The 11,960-nt window shown below is 44.9% G+C and overlaps 1 protein-coding gene across 3 annotated transcripts in view; it reads right to left on the bottom strand.

The window, feature by feature from the left end:
- Positions 1-11,960, bottom strand: part of Vps52 (vacuolar protein sorting 52) — a 341,955-nt gene that overhangs the window by 176,141 nt on the left and 153,854 nt on the right. The gene's annotated exons all lie outside the window — the stretch shown is intronic.

The raw sequence follows: 11,960 nt of genomic DNA, 5'->3' as shown, positions 1-11,960 counted from the left end.
ATGCCTTTGAATTTTATTGAAACCTCCTATGACATCACCCACGGGACCACAAACAAATGACACACACATTAGACATAGAAGAAGATTGCTTAAAAATAAAAGGGGAGAAAAACTGCAATCTTGCATATAGTATTGTAACACCCAAGTTTTTACACCCCAATAAAAATAATTTTATCATCCACAGTATCAAGTATTACGCAAGTTCCTTTTTTTTTAAACCAAATTATAATAAACAAATCTCTTTTCACATGATCCATTTAGTCCAACTTCTAGTTCAATATGTTAAAAAGGCACAGAGAATGATAAAAGTATCATTAGTAAAGACTACGTCCATAAACAACAGAACATCACAAATTTTAAGTACCGTAATTTGTATTTTTCCTAACAGTACTTGCCTCGAACTACTTTCTTTGGAGTATCTGGGATCTCCTCCCTATCCGACCAAGAATTTTGCGCAGTCCCCCCTATCTCCGTTTTCCCTTGTCTGGTCCCTCAGAGGCGGCGGGATACGTGCCCTGAGCATTCCGGGGTCAGCGCGTGGGTGCGCTACTGGGTCGTTGTCGTCAGTAAGCTTATAAGTCTCTACCTCGAACACCTGTAAGGTACCCGGGGCAGGATGGGTGGGCAATAACCCGAAAGTAGTTCGAGGTAAGTACTGTTAGGAAAAATAAAAATTACTTAAAATTTGTGATTTGTGCCAACTCGGAGTACTCACCTCGAACTACTTTCTCAGGAGACTTACACTTTAGGAGGCGGGGGTGGACTTACAGGCCGGAAGACCCACCACTACCATCCAAGGGCATGGGACCTAGATAGGCAGCTAGGTCCAGACGACAGAAAGATCAGGGTAGGAGAGTCAGGGGAAGCACGCAAAAGTCTACCTGTTTGTATAAACTCACCTTTATAAATAATCTGAGCATGGGCTTCCAAAACATCCATCTCTCACATGGGAGGAGGGAAGGGAAGGGAAAGGGTAGCAAGGAAAGGGAAGTAAGGGGGGAACCTGTGTCGCTAGCAATTACTTCTCTCGGGCTACCCGGGGCCTTAGCTCTAAACTTGTTGCAGGGCGGAAATCACTGGTCCGATGGAGAAGGAGTCCAGGGACTTCCTCGTGCGGTCTTTCAGGTAGTGGGCCGTAAAGGTGGACTGCCTGGACCATGTGCCTGCTCGCATGATTTGGCCCACTGCCATGTTGCTGTCAAAGGCCAAAGAAGTGCTAAGACCTCTAATATCATGGGGTCACGGGGTACCAGGGATTGCAGACCCCTCACTGGCGTAAGCTCTCTTGATGACTTACCGAAGCCAGGAGGAGATCGTGTTCTTCGACACGGCCTTCTTTACTGGGCCTAAGGAGACAAACAGACTTTTGATGCCTGGCCGGAGTCTGGCTGTCCTGCTGAGGTATTTCCTGACCGTTCTCACTGGGCACAGGAGCAAGTCTTTCGGGTTGTCCAAGTGAGGGATGGCCGGGACCGAGACCCTCGAACCTCGGGCCTGCAATGGCCGGATTCTGCGTTTTGGCCACAAACTCAGGCAGAAACTTATAGGTCGTTCCACCCTTTCGTGTGCGAGACCTTGGATGACAAGCCGTGAAGCTCACTCACGCGCTTGGCTGAGGCCAGAGCCAGCAAGAACATCGTCTTGAGGGTGAGGTCTTTATCTAGAATATCCTTGAGGGGCTCGAAGGGAGGCCCTGTCAAAACTTTGAGAACCTTGGCTACGTCCCACTGTGGGACCCGAGCGGCCCGGGGGAACAAGACTGCTCGAAACTTCTGATGAGCATGGTAATCTGGCGAGAGGCCCCCAGGTCGATGCCTCTGAGCCGAAAGACCTGCCCCAGGCCCGCTCGGACCCCCTTGATGGCTGGAATGGAGACCCCCAGGTCGACCTTCAGGTGGACCAGGAAGTCTGCAATCTTATGGACTGATGCATCCATAGGCCTCAGGTTCTGCGTGGCACACCACTTCACAAACGTGGTCCACTTGGCCTGGTACACCACGATCGAGGACTTCCGCAGATACCCTGACATCCTCAAAGCCGTCTTCCCTGAGTATCCTTCTTTTCTCAACAGGCGCTCAATAACCTCCACGCGTGGAGCTGGAGGCACTGAGGGTTTTCGTGAAACCTTCGAAAGAGAGGCTGGTGCAGAAGGTCTTCCCTTACTGGTAGGGGCCACGGAGGAAGGGTGGCCAGGTCCTGTAGATCCGCGAACCACTCCCTCTCCGGCCACCAGGGCGCTACCAAAGAAATCACTGTTGCCCTTGATTGCCTGAGCCTGTTGAGCACCTGCCTGAGAATCCTGAAGGGGGGAAAGGCATACACGTCGAGTCCGTCCCATGGGTGCTGGAAGGCGTCCTCGAACGCTGCTGCTGGGTCTGGCACAGGAGAACAGAACATGGGGAGCTGCGTGTTGAGCCTTGTGGCGAACAGGTCTATCACCGGTGAGCCCCACAACTGTAGGACCTTCTGGGCCATCTGTGGGTGTAGGGACCACTCCGACCCCACTACTTGCCCTGCTCTGCTGAGGCCGTCGGCTAGGACGTTTCTCTTCCCCGGAATGAACCTGGCTGTGAGAATGATGTGATTCCTCTCCGCCCATTCCAGGACTCGAGCCGTGAGATTGCACAGCTCCCTTGATCTCAATCCTCCTTGCTTCTTTATGTAAGCCACCATGGTGGCGTTGTTGCACATGAGGGCTATTGCGTTTCCCCGCAGCTGATGGGCAAATATTGCGAGGGCCTTTTGAACCGCCCGCAGCTCGAGCAGGTTTATGTGGAGAAGCTTCTCCTCCGGGGACCACTTTCCCTCTGCTGTCTCTTCGAGCAGAAGGGCTCCCCACCCCTCATTTGACGCGTCCGTGAAGAGCAACACCTCCGGAGAAGTGGAAGTGAACGGCACGCCGCGTAGGGTGTTTGCCCTGTCGGACCACCAGAGGATCATGTTTTTGGTGGCTGGGGTCATCATGACTAAGGACTGAGGCGGGTCTCCCGGTGGCCAGAGGTCCTTCAGATTTCACTGGACCGGCCTCAGCTTGAGTCTCCCCTGAGGAACTACCTTCTCCAACGAGACCAGGTGGCCCACGAGTCGCTGCCAATCCTTGGCCCTCACTGGCGCATTTGCTAGGAATGGTTGAACTATGTGGTCTAGATTGTCCAGTCTCTCTTGAAAGGGGATTGCCCTTGCTACCTGGGAATCCAGGACCATCCTCAGGTACGTCATCCTGGTGGTGGGGATCAACTGGGACTTCTCCAGATTGATGGTAACCCCCAGTTCACTGCAGAACTGTAACAGCTTTGCCCCCTGTTCCTTTAAGGCTGCCTCTGCGGCTGAAAGAAACAACCATTCATCGAGGTCCCTGATCAGCCTGATGCTCTGCTTGTGTCCCCAGGCTGATACTACGGTGAATACCCTCGTGAAAACCTGAGGTGCTGTCGACAGGCCGAAGCAGAGGGTCCTGAACTGCAGAGACTGGGCTCCCCACTTCACCCTAAGTAACTTCCTGCTGGAGGGGTGTACGGGAATCTGAAAGTAGGCGTCCTTGAGGTCCAGGGACATCATGAAGTCCCCTTCCCTCACGGCTGCCAGTACCGACTCCGGCGTGTCCATCTTGAAGGATGTCTTTCTGATGAACTTGTTCAGGGCCGAGAGGTCGATGACTGGTCTCCAACCCCCCGTAGCTTTCTCCACCAGGAAGAGCCTGCTGTAAAACACCGGGGACGATTCCCGAACGGGTTACAGAGCTCCTTTGTTCAACATGGCCGACACCTCCTCCTGCAAGGCTGCTCTCTTCATGTGATCCTTGAGGGCCAGCCACTCCACCCGATGCTTGGGAATCAGAGGAGGAGGTTCCGTCAGGAAGGGAATCCTGTATCCCTCCCTGAGGACTGACACGGACCATGGGTCCGCACCGTTGTCCCGCCATGCTTGCCAATGGTATTTGAGGCATCCCCCCACCTGTGGCGTGGGAAGGTGTAGGGGGCCTCGCCTCCTATCTCCTTCTGGGGAGATGGCTTGAGTGGCCTCGTCTCGAGCCTGAGTACTTTTGCCTAAAGGAGGCCTGGGCTGGGGCACCATCTGTGGGAGGGCCGCGAGGACTGATGCCAAGAAGGGGAGGAGGCTTCCTGTCTAGCTGGTGGCGTAGACGGGTAGGCCCCATCCACAGATGGTCTCCTATGTGGAGGGCATCTTGTTGCTGGCTAATTAGGCTCAGCTGAGTCCTTCAGTTTCCCCACTCTCTCCATGGTCTCTGCTACCATCTGGAGGGGGGAACAGGGTATCACCCCCACACCGGAGCATTCCAAAGGAACTTGGCCTCTCGTTCGGGGAGTCTACGAGGGAATCTGTTTAGAACTGTGTCTCTCCTTCTCAAGATCCAGTTTGCTGTTTGTGTCAAGGACTGGAATGTCAAGAATTTCATCGCCTTGGCCCCAGAGCGTATGAGCTCATGCATTAGGGCTTGATTCTCGGGCACCGAGAGATCGTGGGAGAGGTGAAAGCCTGCTAAAGGGCATGCCCACAGGTCCAACCAGGAGGCCAAATTGATGATGTCCTGAGACGTGTTTTCCATCATAGTGGCCTCCGCCTGTGAGAAGACCACGGGGGCAGTAAGGATCCTGTCATCTGTGCTGCCCTGGCTCAGAGCCGCAATGGCTTCTTCCATTACTCGAGGCCCTACAGGCAGCCCGTACGGCACATAAAATTTCTTCTGAAGCCCGGGCAGGAGCTTGAAGGACCCTTGGGCCCTGAGGGAGTTCTTGTGTCCTGAGACAACACGGTTGACGTGGTCCATGCCCAGGGACACGTCTGGAGCCATTAGTAGGGTCAAGGATGGTTTCGGCTGTATAGGGTTGTCCACCATCCTACCCAAACCCGAAAGCCAGGCCTGCTCCGAGAATGGTTTGGGCTCATCCAGTCTGTGGTGATGCCGTATAAGGGATAAAAGTTTTCTGTATGAGGATGCTTCATCAGGTGAACAATCTCCAGCATCCACTAAGCCCGCTACCACTTGATCCGCCGTGCTGGCTGGTTCTTCGATCATGGATGGATCCATGGGGGCGGTCATATCCCTGGCATCCGGCCGACTCGACGGAGCGGCTATCTCCATCACAGATGGAGCCCTTGAGGAGGAGGTAGCTGTCATGGGTCTATCCCCTCCTGGAGGAATCTCTGAAGAGTGACTACCATGCTGTGCCAGCGGCTGCATCCGATGCATGGATGGAGCCGGTGAGACGTTGGGCATGGGAATAATGCTGCTGGGTTGAGCCAGCGGCTGCCTCCGCTGAATGGATGGAGCTGGTGACTTGCCGGGCAAGGGCAAAGAAAAGCTAGTGTGTGCCAACGGCTGCATCCGAAGAGTGGACGGAGCCGAAGAGACACTGGGCGGAGGCACGTTAGCGGCTCCAGCAGCCGCCAAGGCAGGCACTGGAACGGCAAGAGCCATGTTCAACCCACAAGGGGGAAAAGCTAACTTTCCCAATTTGCCCTCTTCTTTTTGGAACTCTTCTTCTTCTTGCTATTTTTTTTAGCAACTTTGGCCTTCTTCCTAGACGGGCCTGAGTTCGCACTCAACTTCTTCTTCTTTGATTTCTTTTTCTTTTTCTTCATCTCCTGGTCGCTGGAGTCTTCCTTATTCCCTTTGTGGATCTCTCTCTCTCTCTCTCTCTCTCTCCTCTCTCTCTCTCTCTCTCTCTCTCTCTCTCTCTCTCATCCAATAACAACTCATTTTCCTTAGATACAATATCTACAATTGGTATGCAACAATTCTGCATATATGAATAAGTATTTCAAGGAACACTAGTGTTTGTGCGAGCAGTCAATCATCAAGACAGTGAGTCTATGAAGATGGTATGCCTAATCACATACTCACCAATAATGAAAAATTAACATAAAAACACTGAGAATGTCACCTTAGATTTCCTTTATAATATCTCCATGTTGATCACTCCTTTCGGAAAAATGTCATCTTTACAGATGAAAAATATCTAACATCAGTGAAGCACGAACAAGGCATTGCTGAAGGTGATGGAATACCACTATGATGAGACAAAGATTCAGAAGAGAGCTAAGAGTTAAAGAGTTCAATTTAATTTGTGGAGTTGGATGATTATTTGGAGGGTTCACGAGCAATGATTATGTGGATGTCCTCCTTCCCAAAGTAAGAGCCATGGCCATTCCCAATCCACAACCAATCGTTCTCGTGCACGATAATAGCCCCATCCATACCAACACAGTAGTTAGAGCTTGGTTAGAGCATCACCCAAAAATCCAGGAAATAAACTGGCCACCAAAAAGGTACGACATCAACCCTATGGAGAACCTATGGGCAAAAATGATTCGTTATTGGGACGTAAGAGAGCAACGAACGTGCTAAGCCATATAAACACGAGCATTTGAATTGTGGGTGTCAAAATTTCGCTCGACAATATGCAAGAATCTTGTGCTTGGGCTTATAGCATCTTGCTTTTCCAACTATGGTTGTAGCTTAGCTAGTAAGAATAATAACAATAATAATAATAATAATAATAATGATGGATGGACATCACACTAAGGAGCATTTAGTTTACATTGAATATATAAATGATTCTTGAATTAGAAATAAAATAATGAAAATTTTTCTTTACTTTTCAGCAAATATTTATATTCAGTAAGCTAAGCAACCTAATTTGGTTACAGTAGTCTAGTTTTTACACCATTCTCCTGGGATCATATTATAATTTTAAATAAACACGACTATAAAATTATGATGCCTCTTATCAACCATCCTCAATACTGTACTAACTGAATATAATTGCTTATTAACCATGAAATAACCGATGGAACCAGAGCTTATTCAGCGGGAACATAGAATCACCATGTGTTCCATACCATAGCAGCAATTAAAACAATATTGCATTTTGTATAAGTGAATGCAGACATCCTAATCTGCCCAGCTTTCACCCAATTTGTCTCATTGTTATTAACATTTAGTCAGTAACTATGACAGAGAATGCTTAAGGATTCTGTCATGCAAATATCATAATCCTGGATAGGTATCGTTATTTGACTACCTTAATTAGGTTTCGATGAGTTGACCTTGACCCGAGGTCCAAAACAAATTCATAAAAAATTTATTTACCAAGCAATTCACAACCTTTTACTATTAAAAAAAAACTTCAAAGAATATTTTATTCTTCAAAAAAGGTAAATGAAAGCTAAGTCTAAAATAAATATTTACTACAAATAAATTAAAAAAATAAGTGTACAAAAAAATGACTTTACAAAAAAATTCACCTAAAATCTAAAGATGGATTTTAGGAAATGTGGAAATAAGCACTTATTCTACGATAATTGAGCACCATTTGCTGAGATTGAGAGGGGGGGGGGAGAGGAACTAAAAGGGAACGTTTCATGAAATGAGAAAAAGTGTATGCTTTTTTGCCTAAAAAAATCTATCCTCTTTTCAACATTTTTTTGGGGTAGGTAAATGACATAGTTAGTGGCTGAAATTTTTACAGGATATTGTATTATTATGGTACAACAAAAATATGTAAAAGAATCTGCACTTGGATAATATTTAATGTTTTATAAAGGGGCAAATATTTTTTTTTTTTTTGGCCGAGTTATATCATGAAATTTTTCAAGACAAATCCTTATATCCATTGCTGATCATGGTATTTATGCATGAAAATATGAAAAATTTTATAAAAAAGATGAATACATAGAACTCTGCCAGTTTCTGTCGGATATGCTCACAAAATGGCCGCCAACCACACCACCTTGGAAGGTCAAATCTGTTACCTAAAATGGAGAAAGATATGTCAATATCAGCGAGTCATATACTTATATAATTGTTCGAGGATTTGCAGAAAAATATTATGGTAGCTAGAATGAAGTTTATAGATTATTTTACAATTAAAAAAAATAAAATAATGATCATAACTACGTTATCATAAGGGTACAAACTTATAAAAACAGGAGAAATTATAAGCTATTTTATAAAAACAAGGTGTAGAAGACATTCACAAACTCTTTACAACAATCCTTTTTTATACACGTCTAAACACTACTGCACATTCGGTAATTACATAAAAATTTCATATTACACAACTTACCTTAATTAGGTATTGATGAGTCGAGCTCGATCCGAGGGTATCTCAGAAATAACACAAGGAAAAGAGCTGGGATGAAATGCATCCTCACCCAACTGCTGCGCACACTCAACTGAGGTCTCGCAGGTCGGGACCATTCACAACAAATACAGATGAAAAATTATGGCAAAGAAACATGTTTTTTTTTTTTTTACCTCGGGTCATATACGACCCACCACACCTATCCAGGGTTAAGCATTAAGTGACTTGTCTCTATAGAATCCAAAAAATGCAGTAGAAATTCATCTGTAGTGGCACACAATATCTTACCTCAATGTAAACCGTATCTTTTAATAAAAAAAAAAAAACGAGACCAAGAAAAGCCATAGATGCATCTATCCTAACCTTACGTAATGTAAGCTAGGGGAGGATATAAGTAATGTGAAGATTATTTGTAGTTGCTCTCTGATGATTGACTGCTCACACAAACACTAGTGTTTCCTGAAATACTTGTTCATATATGGTGCATTGGTTCATACCAATTGTAGTAATGCTATCTAAGGAAAATGAGTTATTATTGGACTCGTGTATTGGGTATAAGTAAGTTTTTTCAGTCTAGACAAAATTTCCAAAATTTACCAAAGTTCATTATTTTAGCCAATAACTCTTTTGTTAGAATGTTATATCGAATAACAACAAGTGAATCTAAACAATGTAATTATAATTTGGAATCATTGTCGAAAATATTATGATACTGATGAATTCATAGTGAATTACTACCAAACAAAATGCTGCCTTCCCCACCTTTGGCATCACACTCTTTCAACATACATACATACATACATACATACAGAGAGAGAGAGAGAGAGAGAGAGAGAGAGAGAGAGAGAGAGAGAGAGAGAGAGAGGAGAGAGAGAGAGAGAGAGAGAGAGAGAGAGAGAGAGAGAGAGAGAGAGAGGAGAGAGAGAGAGAGAGAGAGAGAGAGAGAGAGAGAGAGAGAGAGAGAGAGAGAGAGACTCATAGCTTGTGTTTACAAAAGGTTTTTCAGTCAGGACATAATAATTGCCAAACTAATTGTCGATCATTTGTCAACCTGTTGTTCACGAGAATGGTATAGTAAATAACACAGCAAATATAAGTTAGAATCATTATAATCATAAAACTAGGATCGGATCGTGTGATATTAAATTGAATTTACGTTCATACATAAATGTTTTGTGCTTCCCCTACCATCACACACCTTACAGCTCTAACAAGTAGTACTTCCCCCTGCCTGTCATCCTGCCCCTTCCTGGCGTTCTCCCCCAGCCCGTCGCCCACACCGCCCCACCTCCAACCCCCGCCGGTTGTCCTCCCTCCTAACTACCAAACTCTTCTACACCTTCAGTTCTGGAATCTATAGATACTGGGGGTGACAGTTGGGGACCGGAGATGACAGGACATTTGGATTTGACTGTACAGTACTGTATGTGTTTCCTTCCATAACTTAACTTGTGTCCCAGCCTTTAGATTTTTTTACACATTTTTTTCTAATTAGTAAGTTGAAAAATGCAGAAGTAAAATATCTTGCCTGAGAATCGAACTGTTCCATTTTTTGAATACTGTAGCTCTGTACTCTAGAGTACTAGTGAAATAGAGGCAGTATATTAACTGATAAAGTGATAGGGAAGTTCTAAGGCTCTTGCTTGGTCCCCTTGTCTAGAACAAAATCAAGGGGTAGTGCCCATTTCTTTTTCTTTTCCCCAGATCTCTGAGGCAATCTACCGTATTTTTGTGTAGTGCAGAGCTATTGCGTGGTCAGCATTCTGTTACAAGGTAGTCTGCAAACCACACCCACGTAAACAAAGGCAAATATGTATACTGTACCTGTATTCCCTGTTTTGATTTCATAATACAATACTAGTATATGAATATTACATGCATTACTTTAGGATACATTTAAGTATATCTACGTATATAAATGTCAATATCATGATATAAATCTTTTATATATAGCCATAAAGTATATTGAATGTAAGCAAATTGGGACCCGGGGGGTCCGGAGTGCTTAAATATCAATATTAAAATAACTATTTTGATTGTAAAAGGAATTGAAATCAAGTCAGACCATAACCGTGATCATATCAAAAGAGGGAAGGGAAGGTCGAGAACAAGGATCGTACTGTATATATAATATATATATGTGACTAATATAAAGTTAATCCAAGAAGAATGAGTAACGTTGGCTCCGAGGCGCAACTAAACAACTCGACCGGATGGTAATGTATAAAAGCTACTTCCGGGGATCCCGTAATGAAATCTTAATATATATATATATATATATATATATATATATATATATATATATATATATATATATATATATATATATATATATATCTATATAAGGTCCGTGAGGTGCGTGACACAAGAGGGGGAAAGGGATCTTTAACGGGTCCGTGACGTGCGGGACCGGGGAAGTAGCACGTACAAAACTTAATAAATAATACAACATAACAAGGTACCACGGACCGAGCCGAAAACTTCCCGCCGATTGTTGGCCAAACGAGTGACGGAAAGAAAACGACTACGACCGGGTAGAGTAGTGGAAAGAGTAAGTAATGTACGTTAATGTATAATAATAGTATGCCTCACAGATCAATGGGAACCGCCCGTGCAAAGCGGATGCCCCCGGGAGGGGTACATAGCGCTATAAAGTGACTCAAACTCGATCGGGAGAGAGAGAGGGAGGGAACCCTGGGGTGGGGTATCGGCGGGAAGAAGCTAGGAGTGGGGCGATAGCAGGTATACCAACCTGCCAGACCCACGATTGATATGATCACGTGGAAGGACTAATAACACTATAATAAACATAACTCATGGTAAAATAAGATATGAAGGCATGCTGGATGATAATAATAATAAAATTAGCTAAACATCAATCGTAAAACAAACGAGGGAGCGAACAAGAGACAGGAGAAAATCAAGCCTGACGGCGCTGGGAGTAGGCAGGGCTACCAACATAACATAGGGTCAGTGAAGTGCTAACAAAATGAAAACTAATATGAAATATCTGACTCATGAAAGCCCCTCGAGCTAATGCAAGCAAACGAATGACGTTAAAATGATAAGCAAGTCCGTGGCGTGCGAACGTAAATAATCCAAGTAATAATATGTGAAATAGAACGCCGAAGGCGATCAGGCATGCCAACCTACCGAAAATACGCACACGTATATGTAATAACTGTTATCATAAAAACAGGACAAAATAAAATTAATACGGTGTGTGAACCGTGGATATCCATAAGGTTCATAACGAGAAACAATCAGTATGGAGGACTTATTGAAAATCGTTAAGAACGAATGAGAGAGAGAGAGGAGGGAGCCGAGCGCCATGAAAGACCCACGCGGGGTCGTGAAAAATAAAACTGTTATAATATAAGCAAAAAAGGGCAAGGCCCCCTCCAAAATCTCAAAACTCATAGATCTGGTACTTAACTTAGATGGAGTGACATTGGAGTCCGACATCTTGAGGTAAATCCAGAAAAAACCAGCGAAATTCACACACTAAGGCAAAATAAGGATTAAATAGTGGTGCTATGAAAAAGGAGTGACGTCACTGGCGTGGGATTGCTAGTAGTAGTAGGATGTTGAACGGCACCTCGCTGTTCGGGGATGTTGACAGGAGATATCTAAATGGTGCGAGGCCTCTGGTTGTGATTTATTCAACGCCCCAGTAGTATACCGACACCTTATTAAGGTGAGCGAGCTGGGTTCAACCTAGCATTCCTATACAAATTTTTCTCTGGTAAATTCATAGTAGTTTTTACCTTAGAAATGATGTTAAAGGAGCATTTCACTGGGCGGCACGGGTCTCTCACCCAGAAATAGATTTTTCCTTCGTCAAAATCCCTT

The sequence above is a fragment of the Palaemon carinicauda genome, chromosome 22 (genome assembly GCF_036898095.1).
Source record: "Palaemon carinicauda isolate YSFRI2023 chromosome 22, ASM3689809v2, whole genome shotgun sequence".
NCBI classification, from domain to species: Eukaryota; Metazoa; Arthropoda; class Malacostraca; order Decapoda; family Palaemonidae; genus Palaemon; species Palaemon carinicauda.
This window is presented reverse-complemented; position numbering and strand designations above follow the sequence as displayed.